The following is an 11,455-nucleotide window of genomic DNA, read 5'->3' on the forward strand; positions in this document are numbered from 1 at the left end:
CTCAACAAAGATGAAAAGCTTCATAATCTTTAGATCCTCCAACCACTTGATTCTCTTTAGGTTGGTTCGAAGGTATGCAAATCGGTGGGCAGCTATGTAATAGATTCCTGAATCACCCGTCCATCTCCGTTCCACGTACAGGGGTGAATGATTGTAGATGTGGTCTAGGATATTCATCATATCGATCCTCCGTCGATAATCTAAAGCACGCATCGTGATCATAAACATAACTTGGAACACCAAGAATCTATTCCATGCTTCGCGACTCTACAAGTCAGCATTGATAAGTCAGTAAGAAAATGTTCTTAATAGCAACATTTGCTGTACTTCTCCTCATTAAGTTTTCTTGTAAATATTAGTTCCTTGTTGGTTCGCTCTGATATCAACTGTAACATGTCCAACTGTTCTCTCGTAGGACATGTCTTAGCAGCCCATCGAGAAGAGAGTCCAAAAAGTGCCGTCCGACACTCCCACGGAACGATACGGGGTTTGCGATCTAGGTCTTTCTGAGTCTGCCATGAAGCGGAAGCATTCCGACCATTCCCACTTAGGACCGATCTGAATCAAGGTTTTCCTAGTGGTCAAATTCCTAGAACGGTAGTTAGCGTCGAACCCTAGGAGAACTACTTTACGCAGAAACGTCAGGGACAAAGCGGATTCATGCTACACTTGGTTCAAGGAGAATGGGAAACGAGAGAGATGCAAAGCTCGACCTGTCTGCCGTAAGGCATAGTCCCATTCCGTTCCCCTAAAATAGCATAAATCGGGACTCTAACTTCCTAGATTCTAGGTCATTGTTTCCTTGTTGTCAATTCTGTTGAGAAAAATTCTCGGCCAATCGAGACAACCCATCTGTAGGACGGACCCATGGCCACATCCACCACACTTTCCTCGGGGTTGCTTTAGTTATCTAATTACCTACCACATTTAGTTTGACATGCAAAAACAGCTTCCTTAATTAGCCAATTAATCACTGGTTCCTTCACGTAACTTAAACATTGACATAGAAAAACAATGTCAAACAAGTTCCTTTTCAACAATTGATCTTATTTATCAGTCTTTGGAATATATCATAATAATCCAGCCGTAGGCTAATCCATAATCCGCCCGAAGGCAATCCATAATCTACTCGAAGGCAATCCATAATCCTTAGGGATTACTAATCCAAGTTTCCGCCCGTAGACTAGTATGCGGGCCTCGAGATCCAATCTCGAGTCACATTGGCCTCTTGTGCAGGACCCGGAGGCAAGGGATTTACGGCCAGAACCCCCTTGGTACCCAAGCGTCCTCCTGCTCCAAGTAGCACCCACGGAGAGACCTCTCGTGGCCGATTCGGTCCACGTACCCGATGCGGCTAACAAGCCCCTTGGATAGGGTTAGGCAAACAGTCGGGGGTAACTGATGCTACCTCTCCCTTCAGGACTTTAACCTGAAGCATTAATTATTTTTCGATCCTTAGTTGTTTGAGCAAAGCAATACAAATAGTGCTCCTAAATTATACAAACACAATCAATCAGTGGTCATTTGTTTGGCCAACTGCTAAGGTGTGATTCCATCTCTCTGAATGCATCCAACATTCGATCCGGGATCGATTGCGACTTGGCAAGATCCCTCCAGGGTTTTATTACTTGTTTTACCCTTTTATCCTTAGGTTAGGGTTTATACCCAATTAACCCAAATTAACCAACACCTTAGGTTTCTTAAATTAAGACAGTAATTCTTGGGCAACCTTGTCACCTTGACTCAATTGGTCAATTCTTGTTAGGTAATTCATAGTTACCCTAACTTGGCAACTTAGCCTTACAGAAGGGTAATGTAACAGGATGACTACTCATCCTCTCGCAAATTATACTTGTACTTAGAACCTGTCAACCTAGTTCCAGGGAGTGGCAAATCTATCTTGTGATTTAGGCACAAAACCATGCGACGTTGCAACTTGTTGCATTGGAGTCACATCTAAGTTGTGGGATCAATCTCCCATCAACGGCATTTCTTGGTCAAGAAATATGCTTGATCAAGATGTAGGGTTTGGGAGTCCTCTTGACCCAATCCAACCCTAACCTTACTAGGCCAGCAACGTTTGACCCTAGGATTTCTAAACTCAATCGGAAGTCTATTATTAGGTCATTCGATCCTTAGGGTAAAACCCTAGATCATTATTGTATGGGAAACTAATTAACCCTAACATTCTGTCAATGTGGGTAGGACCTTTGGATTTGAAAGTCTTGACTTGCCGTCCTAAGTGCGATACTTGGAAGAATTTTTAGCGTACTAAACTCTACCTAGCGCATTGAGGTAATCACCATTTGAGTTACACCACTGCAAGCGAATTACCTATTCGAACTAATTGTCTTGATAAGAAGGGATCCTTCCTTAAGATACTAATACTTTTTTCGTAAAAAGATGTAAATAATCCCAAAATGCAACATTCCATGTGAGTATGTGAATCATAGACTTTACCTTCTTTGCTACTATAAGGCTTGCAATAACCATTTCTTTTCCTTGCCTAAATCATAGTGATTAACGATTTAGACTAACTCGTATAGAAACCTACGTTGAGAACTATTCCTATAAACCGTTTGTCTAATGCATTGAATTCATGATTTAACATGAAATGCATCTTTTTCTAAAACATCTTTGATAAAAGAAGTTCATGAATATCACGAGACCATTAATGATTTTAATTTTTCCTTTGACACTTAACGAACCTAGGATGCAATTAACATCGCATGAAATATGCATGGTACATAAATCCCTTCCATGTAATGCAATTACTTGGACAACATTTTTATGGACGTCGACGATTATTTCCTACGAATCACATCTAGGGAATCATTGCCTAAATGCATTAAGTGCTTGTTCTTTTTTGCGACGAAGACTGCATTTAAACAATTTTATATTTTTAATCTATGCAATATGCATTTAGGATTGTCACTTTGGAAATGCATGCAGAGAGCAACATGCAACTAAACTTGTAAGAGGAATGAGAATTTTGCATTCATAACTTTTCCATGAAAATTAAATGTGCCCAATGCATTCCTTTTATGCGGAATTAAACTTCTAAAAACGTGAGCATGAGGACTCGCAGCGATGTCCACGTGTAAACTTGGGTTGGAGACTCCCGCGTGTGCGCCTCGTGTCTTTGACTTTGGGGCCATTTATGTAGTGTATTTTTTTGTTGTAGCAGCTTCCCTTGGGTTACTCGCGCGTTCTGAAGACTCACAGTCCGCGATCTTCCTCTCCTGCGTAGGATCAGGGGCCTTAGAGGCTTGGGTTTAAATTCCCGGGGATAAGCCGTATGCACAAGGCTTATGGAAGCTTTGTCTTTAGAAGCTTCTAACTTTTGTGACAGAGCGTGTCATGGAGGGAAAATGATTGGGAAGGAGGAAAGATGGCGACAAAGAGGATGATTATGAAGGTGGTGATGATGGCGATGGAGTGGGCGGCAGTAGCACGGCTGTAGGCGGCAGCAGGCAGACTTCATGGCATGATGGAGGCAGCAGGCAGACTTCATGGCATGATGGTGGCAGCGCGGCTGCCCACGAATCCTTTTCTCTCTTCTCTTCCCTCCCTCAAGCCTGGGGAGGGGGTGGTTATATAGGCTAAGGGGGGGGGAGATAGCCTCCCACGTGGGTGGCTTGCATGGTTCCTCTCTTCCCCATGCTCTCCACATAACACTACCCCTCTCACACTCCCTCTCCCCCTGCCATGCATCAGCTAAGGGGTGGGGTTAATTATTAAAAAAATTTGCACTAAAGTTATCCATTAACCCCTTTTTCTCCGTGAAGGGTGTTCGCGTGCGGCTTGCGGGTTTTAGCCTTGGCCTTATTTGCACAACATAGTTGGGGTTTATTAACACAAGCGCGGGGTAAGCATTTAATTGCCAACATTTTACGATGTGGGAGATCACTTTGGGGTGCCTTATTGCGCGGGTGTGTGGGGTTTAAGGTCAAATTAAATATTTCAAGCAAAAATATTACAGTGGGGAAGGGGATTTAATGGAGTGACTCAAAAATTTCTAACTCTGCATGTAACCCTTAAGGTTCAAGCGAACATAGAGAGAGGTGGTGGAGAGGAATGGGTGGTTATAGCAAGTGAATTGGCAGTCACTCATATCCTTGAGAATAGCTAGGCAAAAGGAAGGTAGAAGACTGGCTCGCATCATTAGGCAGGTCATTGCGTAGCTATCTATGGTGTTAGGATAAAAAAAGAGGGGGGAGATCACATTCTACCAGGGTGGGATCTTGCTTAAGTAATATTTTTAATAGCCTAACGTAGTTGCATGTAGTAATGAAGACTGGATTGGGAAAAGAGGAGAAGTCAGCAATGAAGCAGATCATGGTAGTATCTAGGCTGCCCGGGGTGAAAGTGATGGCTTGTGCAAAGGTAGTAGTACGAGGGTTATATATGATGGGGAAGTGGTAGCGACCATGGGTGTTTGTATTAAAATCTACTCCTACCCTACGAGGATATGCCATGAAGGTGGGATGTTTCTCTCAGAGGGGAGGATATTACAAAAAGCCATCCAGGAGAACACATTGTCCTCACAAATGCGTCTCTGCCATAGTGGCTAGCACTTGTATCCAGGCACATATCGAGGCACTTCAAAAACCTTATTTTGCCAATACTCCGCATCCTCAGTGTCCCAGAGGGTGGGGTTCTTCTCTCTTTCTTCTAGTCATTGTTGGCCTAGTTGGCTTTCAATGCCGATCACCTTTTCCACTACTTTAAGGGGAAGGACTCTGTGCAAGCCATTCGGGAGGAGGAAACTCAAGTTAAGAGGCTGTTTTTCTTTTTCTTGTTTCTCCCCCTCAGACTACGAGTTTTGCATGGAAGCTGGCCGGTAGGTCACCTGGGCATGGTGGAAGAGGTGCGGACGACTATGCCATTGGTTTGGCCCTCAATCTCTGTCTGGCTTCTTCAACCATTTTCTTTCTCTTTTCCCTCGGGGCAATTTTTCTTTTCATAGATGTGTCTGTTGACTGATGCTGTTCTTCGGAGTGGGGTGAAGGGGGTTGTGGGATTACTTCTTATTCAAATCTGCCCATGTCAAATTGTAGTTCTAGCTTCATCCCTTTGGCGATCTTCTTATTGTACCTTCTCTACCCACCCTAGTGTATCAATATCCTGGGGGGCTAGGCTAGCCAACAATAGGTACTTGTATTGTTCATCAAGGCTCAATCCAACTGCAACGGGTTGTGGTGGCACGTGTAGCCCTGTTTGTAGAGCTTTGCGTGCTATGCTAAGCCTCTTCTTTACCACTTCAAGGGATTCCCCTTCCTTTGTGTGAGTGGCATCCATCAAAGTATTCAAGAAAGCTCGTTGTTGAGTATTGAAGCCCACTTGGGCTGTCTTTGCTCTGCTTTCTACTAGGACTTTCTCTTTTTCCACGAGCGCCAGAGGCGATACGCCAAGGTCTTCACTCTTCGTTCTCCTTGTCTTTGTACCAGGGCCATGAGTCTCTACTCTTGGTCTTCTAGTTCCTTGCTCATTCTCTCCTACTCTTTTCTTTCAAGGCTCAACTTTTTGATCATGGTTTCCATCTCTCTGTGGTGTTGCTCCTCTTCTTGCTTCCTTTCTTCTTCCCTTGCAGAAAACTCTTCCACGCCTCGTTCGATCCGATCTGTTTTTGTTGCCAAATCCTCATGTTGCATGATTAAAAGTTTATATACTCTCTGCATTTTCTCTAGCTCTTGATTTTCATATTCGAGCCATTGCCACCAGCTTTCCTCCTTGTCATCTTTGGCCTATAGTCATTCTAGTGTCATTCTTTCTTGTAGCTCTTGCTTCTGTCCATTTCGTTAGATAGTCAATGGCTACAATGATGTACTTGGCTTGCAAGTATTGTGCTACAGGACTAATGGGTCCTATGAAGTCAATTTTCCATTTTTCAAAGGGTTTTCATGCAATTATTGGGATTAGCTCCATTTGATCCTTGCGAATCGGGACCTTTGTCCGCTGACACTTGTCATAGTGCTTAACAAATTGTACTACATTGCGAAAAAGCATGGGCCATCAAGTTGAGACTGCAACACCTTGGGGGCTATTGTATCTCTACTAAAGTGTCCTCCAGTGATTCCGCTGTGCGCCTCTGAGAGCGCATCGTGCATCTCATGCTCCCATATACATCTACGCAACAATTCATCTTGCCCTAGCCTTTATAGCTGGCCTGCTATCAATTGATAGGGTTAGATCTTGAGGATAAGTCGCCTAAGTCGTCGGGCTTTCTCTATCGATTGTTCAGGTAGTTCATGCTCAAGCACTTAAACTATGTCATCTGTCCAATATGGCATCAAGTTTACTCGAAATAAATCTCTCTCGTTGGATAGGCTAAAAAAATACGCGTTTGGCAACTCATCGGCGATGCCTTTGACGAAGGAAATTTGGTATGACAGCCTCTATACTATGCCAAACTCCCTTCTGCCACAAAGTGACTGAGGTAAGGGCACCACCTAGTCATGGAAGAGCGGACTAGGACACTATGCAAGAGCGAGAGGAAGGAAATTTGGTATGGTAGCCTCTATACTATGCCAAACTCCCTTTTGCCACAAAGTGAATGAGGTAAGGGCACCACCTAGTCATGGAAGAGCGGACTAGGACACTATGCAAGAGGGAGAGGAGCTTGTAAGAGAGAAGAGAGGAAAACTAAGAGAGGGAGAGAGAGACAGAACTACAAAAAAAAAGATGAATCAATAAACTTAAAAGATGGAGAACCCTCGAGACATAACCAACATACACAATGTGGACATCAATAGCATGGGCTTATTACACCGTAGAACATGCATAAGCTATAGTAGGGGAATGAATTTCATAAGCTCATGAGAGAGAATGGGAAAGGCTCAATAAGGTTGAAGAAGGCCTCTTGGCTTTCACTCTTCTTGCAAATTACAAAGGAGAAGGCCTCTTTATATAGGCCTTGAGGGTGTTTAGGGAGGAGGTTAAGATATAATAGGAATTAACACCACCTCCACCAATGTGGAAGCTTAATCTAGATGCTTTGTTAACCAATTTGTACTTAATCAAGCTCCATCATAGGTGAGTTGTCTCCATTCTCTCCCCCATAGCTTGAGTCCAAGAGCTCTCCTATAAAAAAATATAGAGAATCTTCATAAAATAAGATCATATCTAGCAATAATAGAGAGAGAGTAGTGAGAGTTCATACATTACTACTACAATTAAGGATGATTTGAGGGTGATTTAAGAAGGGAATTCTAATGGTTTATTAGCTTGAGAGAGAGGAGAAGAGAGGGGAAAGGGTTGGGAGTCTAATGAATGATGTTTTATGCAAGTGTTAAGTGTGGGGAAGAAAGTATGGGTGTGTATAAAATTGGAAGGTGGTCTCCATCACAGTTGGAAAAAGTTGGCATCCACCATTTTGGTCATATCTCCCGACTTGCAGCTTCAAAAAGTTATAAAAAAATACCAGCCAAAACTTCAACTCACACGCTACAACTTTCATGTTGAAAAGTTTTTTTGGATCAAAGTGGAAGTATTTTTGAAAAATCTTACAAAATCATGTGCTTGATTTTTCTTCCACTAATGCTTCCAAGAAGGGTCCCATTTGGTTGAATTATCATAAGGCTCCAAAGTCATGACATTATGAGCCTCACATGTCCTTTGGATGGCTCCAAATCCATTTCATATCTTTTCTTTTCACATTATACATTTTCCCTTCACCTTCCTCCATTGATCTTTACTCTTCACCCCCCTTGGTAAACCGATCCATGAAATATTTCCATCCAGTGATTTCTTGGATTTTCCAAGAGGTTGTTCCCACCCTCTTCTTTATTTCAAGGCTCCAAATGTACAAAAAATCAACAAAGTGTGAGACAAATATTTTTTTGCGATTTTCTCGGATCATATAGCCCCCCCCAACCTAGCTAGAGGTATTTATGCCTCTAGACACTCTTTGGTATCTTGAGCTGACCCCAACCCTGATGTGATAGGGTTTTAAGCGCCATCCATTTACCCTGGTCTTGTGCACTTTTCCCTCAATGTCTTGAAGTTTGTAGGAGCCATTGTTGAATTTTTTTGCGACCCAAAATGGTCCCTCCCACCAGTAGAGAAACTTGCCATCCTTTCTTTTATCAAAGCGATTGTCATATCGAAGCACTAAAGATCCCTCCTTGATGTTTTTATCTGTTAGCTTCTTGTTGAACTTTTCTCTACGCTTCTCAGCTTCCTGGGAGTAGTGATTGATGGCTTCTTCACGATCCAATTGTAGCCTCTCTAGGTCCAGTAATCTTTGATGTAACTTCTCCTTTTGAGAGTCTACTATGCCACCTAATACCCGAAGGCTAGCTAATTTCACCTCAATAGGAAAAAGAGCCTCTTGTCCATAAACTAGATGAAAAGGTGTGAACCCTAACATGGTTTTGAAGGAGGTTCTATAAGCCCATAGAGCTCCACTAAGGTGCTTGTCCCAATCCCGGGGCCTTGAGTGTACCTGTTTGCTGATGATTTTACAAATCATTCCATTTACCTTTTCCACCAATCCATTGCATTGAGGGTAGTAAGGGGTAGAGTGTCGTCGTTGAATATTTAGCTTTTGCACGAGTTCACCCACCACATTAGCTCTAAACCCTGGTCCTCTATCTGATAGTATTTTAAGAGGGGTACCAAACCTACAACAAATGTGGTCAAATATGAATTTACTCACTTCCTTAGCAGTGATTCTTCTAGTTGGCATAGCCTCGAACCATCTAGTCATGTAATCTAGCCCCATGATAATATACTCTTTTCCTGATGGAGTGCGTGGTAGAGGCCCTATGGCATCAATTCTCCACTTCTCAAAGGGTCCATAGACCTTGATTGGGGTTTGGGGTTCTGCTATGAGCCATTGTGGTCCTGATTTCTGACATTCTTCACATGTTTGACACCAATATTTGACACCTCGATGTAGACTGGGTCAAGTGAAGCCGGCTTGTAGAACCTTTCTACTTGTGATGTCGTGTGCAAAGTGGCCTCCACACACATCATCATGTCAAGCTTTTAAGATTTCTTCAATTTTCCATTTTGAAGGCACTTTCCTAAGCACACCATCCTTACCAAGACAATACAAATTGTCATTTACCATGCGATATCTTGTAGCCTTCCAAGCTAGCCATTGTCTTTCTCCCTTAGTCATGTGTTTGGGAGCTTCTCCTTACTCTAAAAGATGTAGAATATCTTCTAAGTCTTTCTTTCCTTGTCGAAGTGGGGGTTTGATAATATCCACTGCTCCCACCATTGACTCATTCAGCTTTGATGATGCTAGATGGTCGGCATCTTTGTTCTGGTCTCTTGGCACATGATGTACTTGTGCCTCCCTAAATCTTCTCATAAGAGATTTGGCCTCTCTCATTTTACTAGAGAGGTTTGTATTTTTGCATGCCCATGTACCTTGCATCTGCCTTACCAATAGCATGGAGTCTCCAAAAGCATTCAACCTCTCGATTGAATTGCTAAGACATCGACAAAGACCATGAATTAAAGCTTGATATTCTGCCTCATTGTTAGAGTGGACACCTTCCAAGATGATTCCTTCACCATAGATTTTTTCTCCTAAAGGAGAGAAAACAACGATGCTTGCGGCTGTCTTATCCTTAGTTCTCTTGTATGCACCATCAAAGTAGAGGCTATAAGCATCTACAAGAGTTTCTATGGATGGGGGTGGTGGAAGGTTCATTCTTTTCACCTTGAGATTTTTCTCATAGCACCTGTTTGTCAAAATATCAGCCAAACATGCCCGAGTTGTTTTTTCAACCTGCACTGTATAATCAAACTCTTGAAGTCGGACCACCCACTTTGCTATTTTGTCAGAGATTTCCATATGTTGTAGTGTATAGGGAAACATATCCTCCATAGTGATGATCACACACCTCTTTGGAAGCAAATATGGCTGAAATTTGGTTACTACAAACATGAGGGCCAACACTAGTTGTTCCATGGAGGTGTAAGCCTTCTCTGAGGCTTTCATGAGGCAGTTGGCAAAATACACATGCCTCATGAAGGATGTTTTTGGATCTTTTTGTAGGAGAGCAGCACCAATGGCCTCTTCTCTCACATTAGGGTTTACAAAGAATGTTTCTTCCCAACAAGGCTGGAGGATTATAGAAAGTGACCCCAACATTTTCTTTATCTCCTTAAAATGTCCTTCACTTTGTTCACTCTATACAAGTGTTTCTTGGCGTGTCAGTTGGCTACAGGGGATATATGGCCTGAGAGAGTAAGTGTATAAATCTACCCAAATATCTTACCTTTTGTAAGAAGGAGACTAATTGTTTGATGGAGGTTGGGGAAGGTAGAGCTAGCAATGTTTCTACCTTATTTGAATCTACCTCAATTCCTTCAATTGACACTACATGCCCTAGTAGTGTAACCTTGCTTTCCCCAATGTGACATTTATCCTTATTTAGTTGTCCACCCAACCTAGCTAAGCAAGTAAATCCTTCATCAACCTTGCGTAGATGTATGTTCCTTGAGCTGTAAATACAAAATTCATCTATGAAAACCCTTATGGACTTACCAAAGTAAGGTTGGAATACCATATTCATGAATCATTGAAAGGTTTTTGGGGCATTTGTGAGACTAAAGGGCATGACCCGAAAGGCAAAACAGCCCCATGGTGTGATGAAAGTGGTCTTCTTTTGATCCTCCTTTGCAATGCAAATTTGGAAGTAGCCAGAGTAGCCATCACACACCGTATACCGCTCATGTCCCACTACTTCATTCAAGATTTCATCCTGAAATGGGAAAGGGAAGTGGTCCCTCTTTGTTGCAGCATTCAGTGGCTTGTAATCTATGCATACTTGCCACTTACCATTTTTCTTTGGCCTCACTACTACTGGGAAGACCCATTCTGAATCTTCCACTGGGTATATGAATCCTGCATTCAAGAGTCTCTTCACCTCCGTCAATAGTGCATCCTGTTGCACAACTCCGAGTCTTCTCAATCTTTGTACTATAGGTTCACTTTCTTCTTTGAGTTGGATGTGATGCTTCACTGCAGTGACACCTTTAACGTGAGTATAATTTGAGTTGGATGTGATGCTTCACTGCAGTGACACCTGTAATGTGAGTATAATAAAAAATAAACAATGATGGATGCTTCTTGAGAACATTCACATAACCCTCTCTTTCTTTATCCTTTATATCCTTGGATATCATCTTCTCTAGGCTAGCATCCCATACATCTTCTCCTTGGATTCTTGGGTTGTCTTCTGATGAGGTAGGTTCCTTTAAGGTGATGCCCATAACTTCGAGAGTGCTATCACTCTCTCCACTTGAACTCTCTTCCTCTTCTACCGATGAGAAACATCCACTTGAGCTCTACTCATCGGCAGATGTTTCTAGTTCAAGGTTCTATTGACGCCCACTCTTCAAGTTGTAAACCACCTTTTGATCGTGGCCATCCACCTTACGTGGCCTCAATTCTAGATCTCCTGTTGCCCAATCTTGCCTAGCTCCGATACCC

The sequence above is a fragment of the Lygodium microphyllum genome, chromosome 15, assembly GCF_053477565.2.
Source record: "Lygodium microphyllum isolate KBCC chromosome 15, Lygodium_microphyllum_v1.1.10, whole genome shotgun sequence".
Classification (NCBI taxonomy): domain Eukaryota; kingdom Viridiplantae; phylum Streptophyta; class Polypodiopsida; order Schizaeales; family Lygodiaceae; genus Lygodium; species Lygodium microphyllum.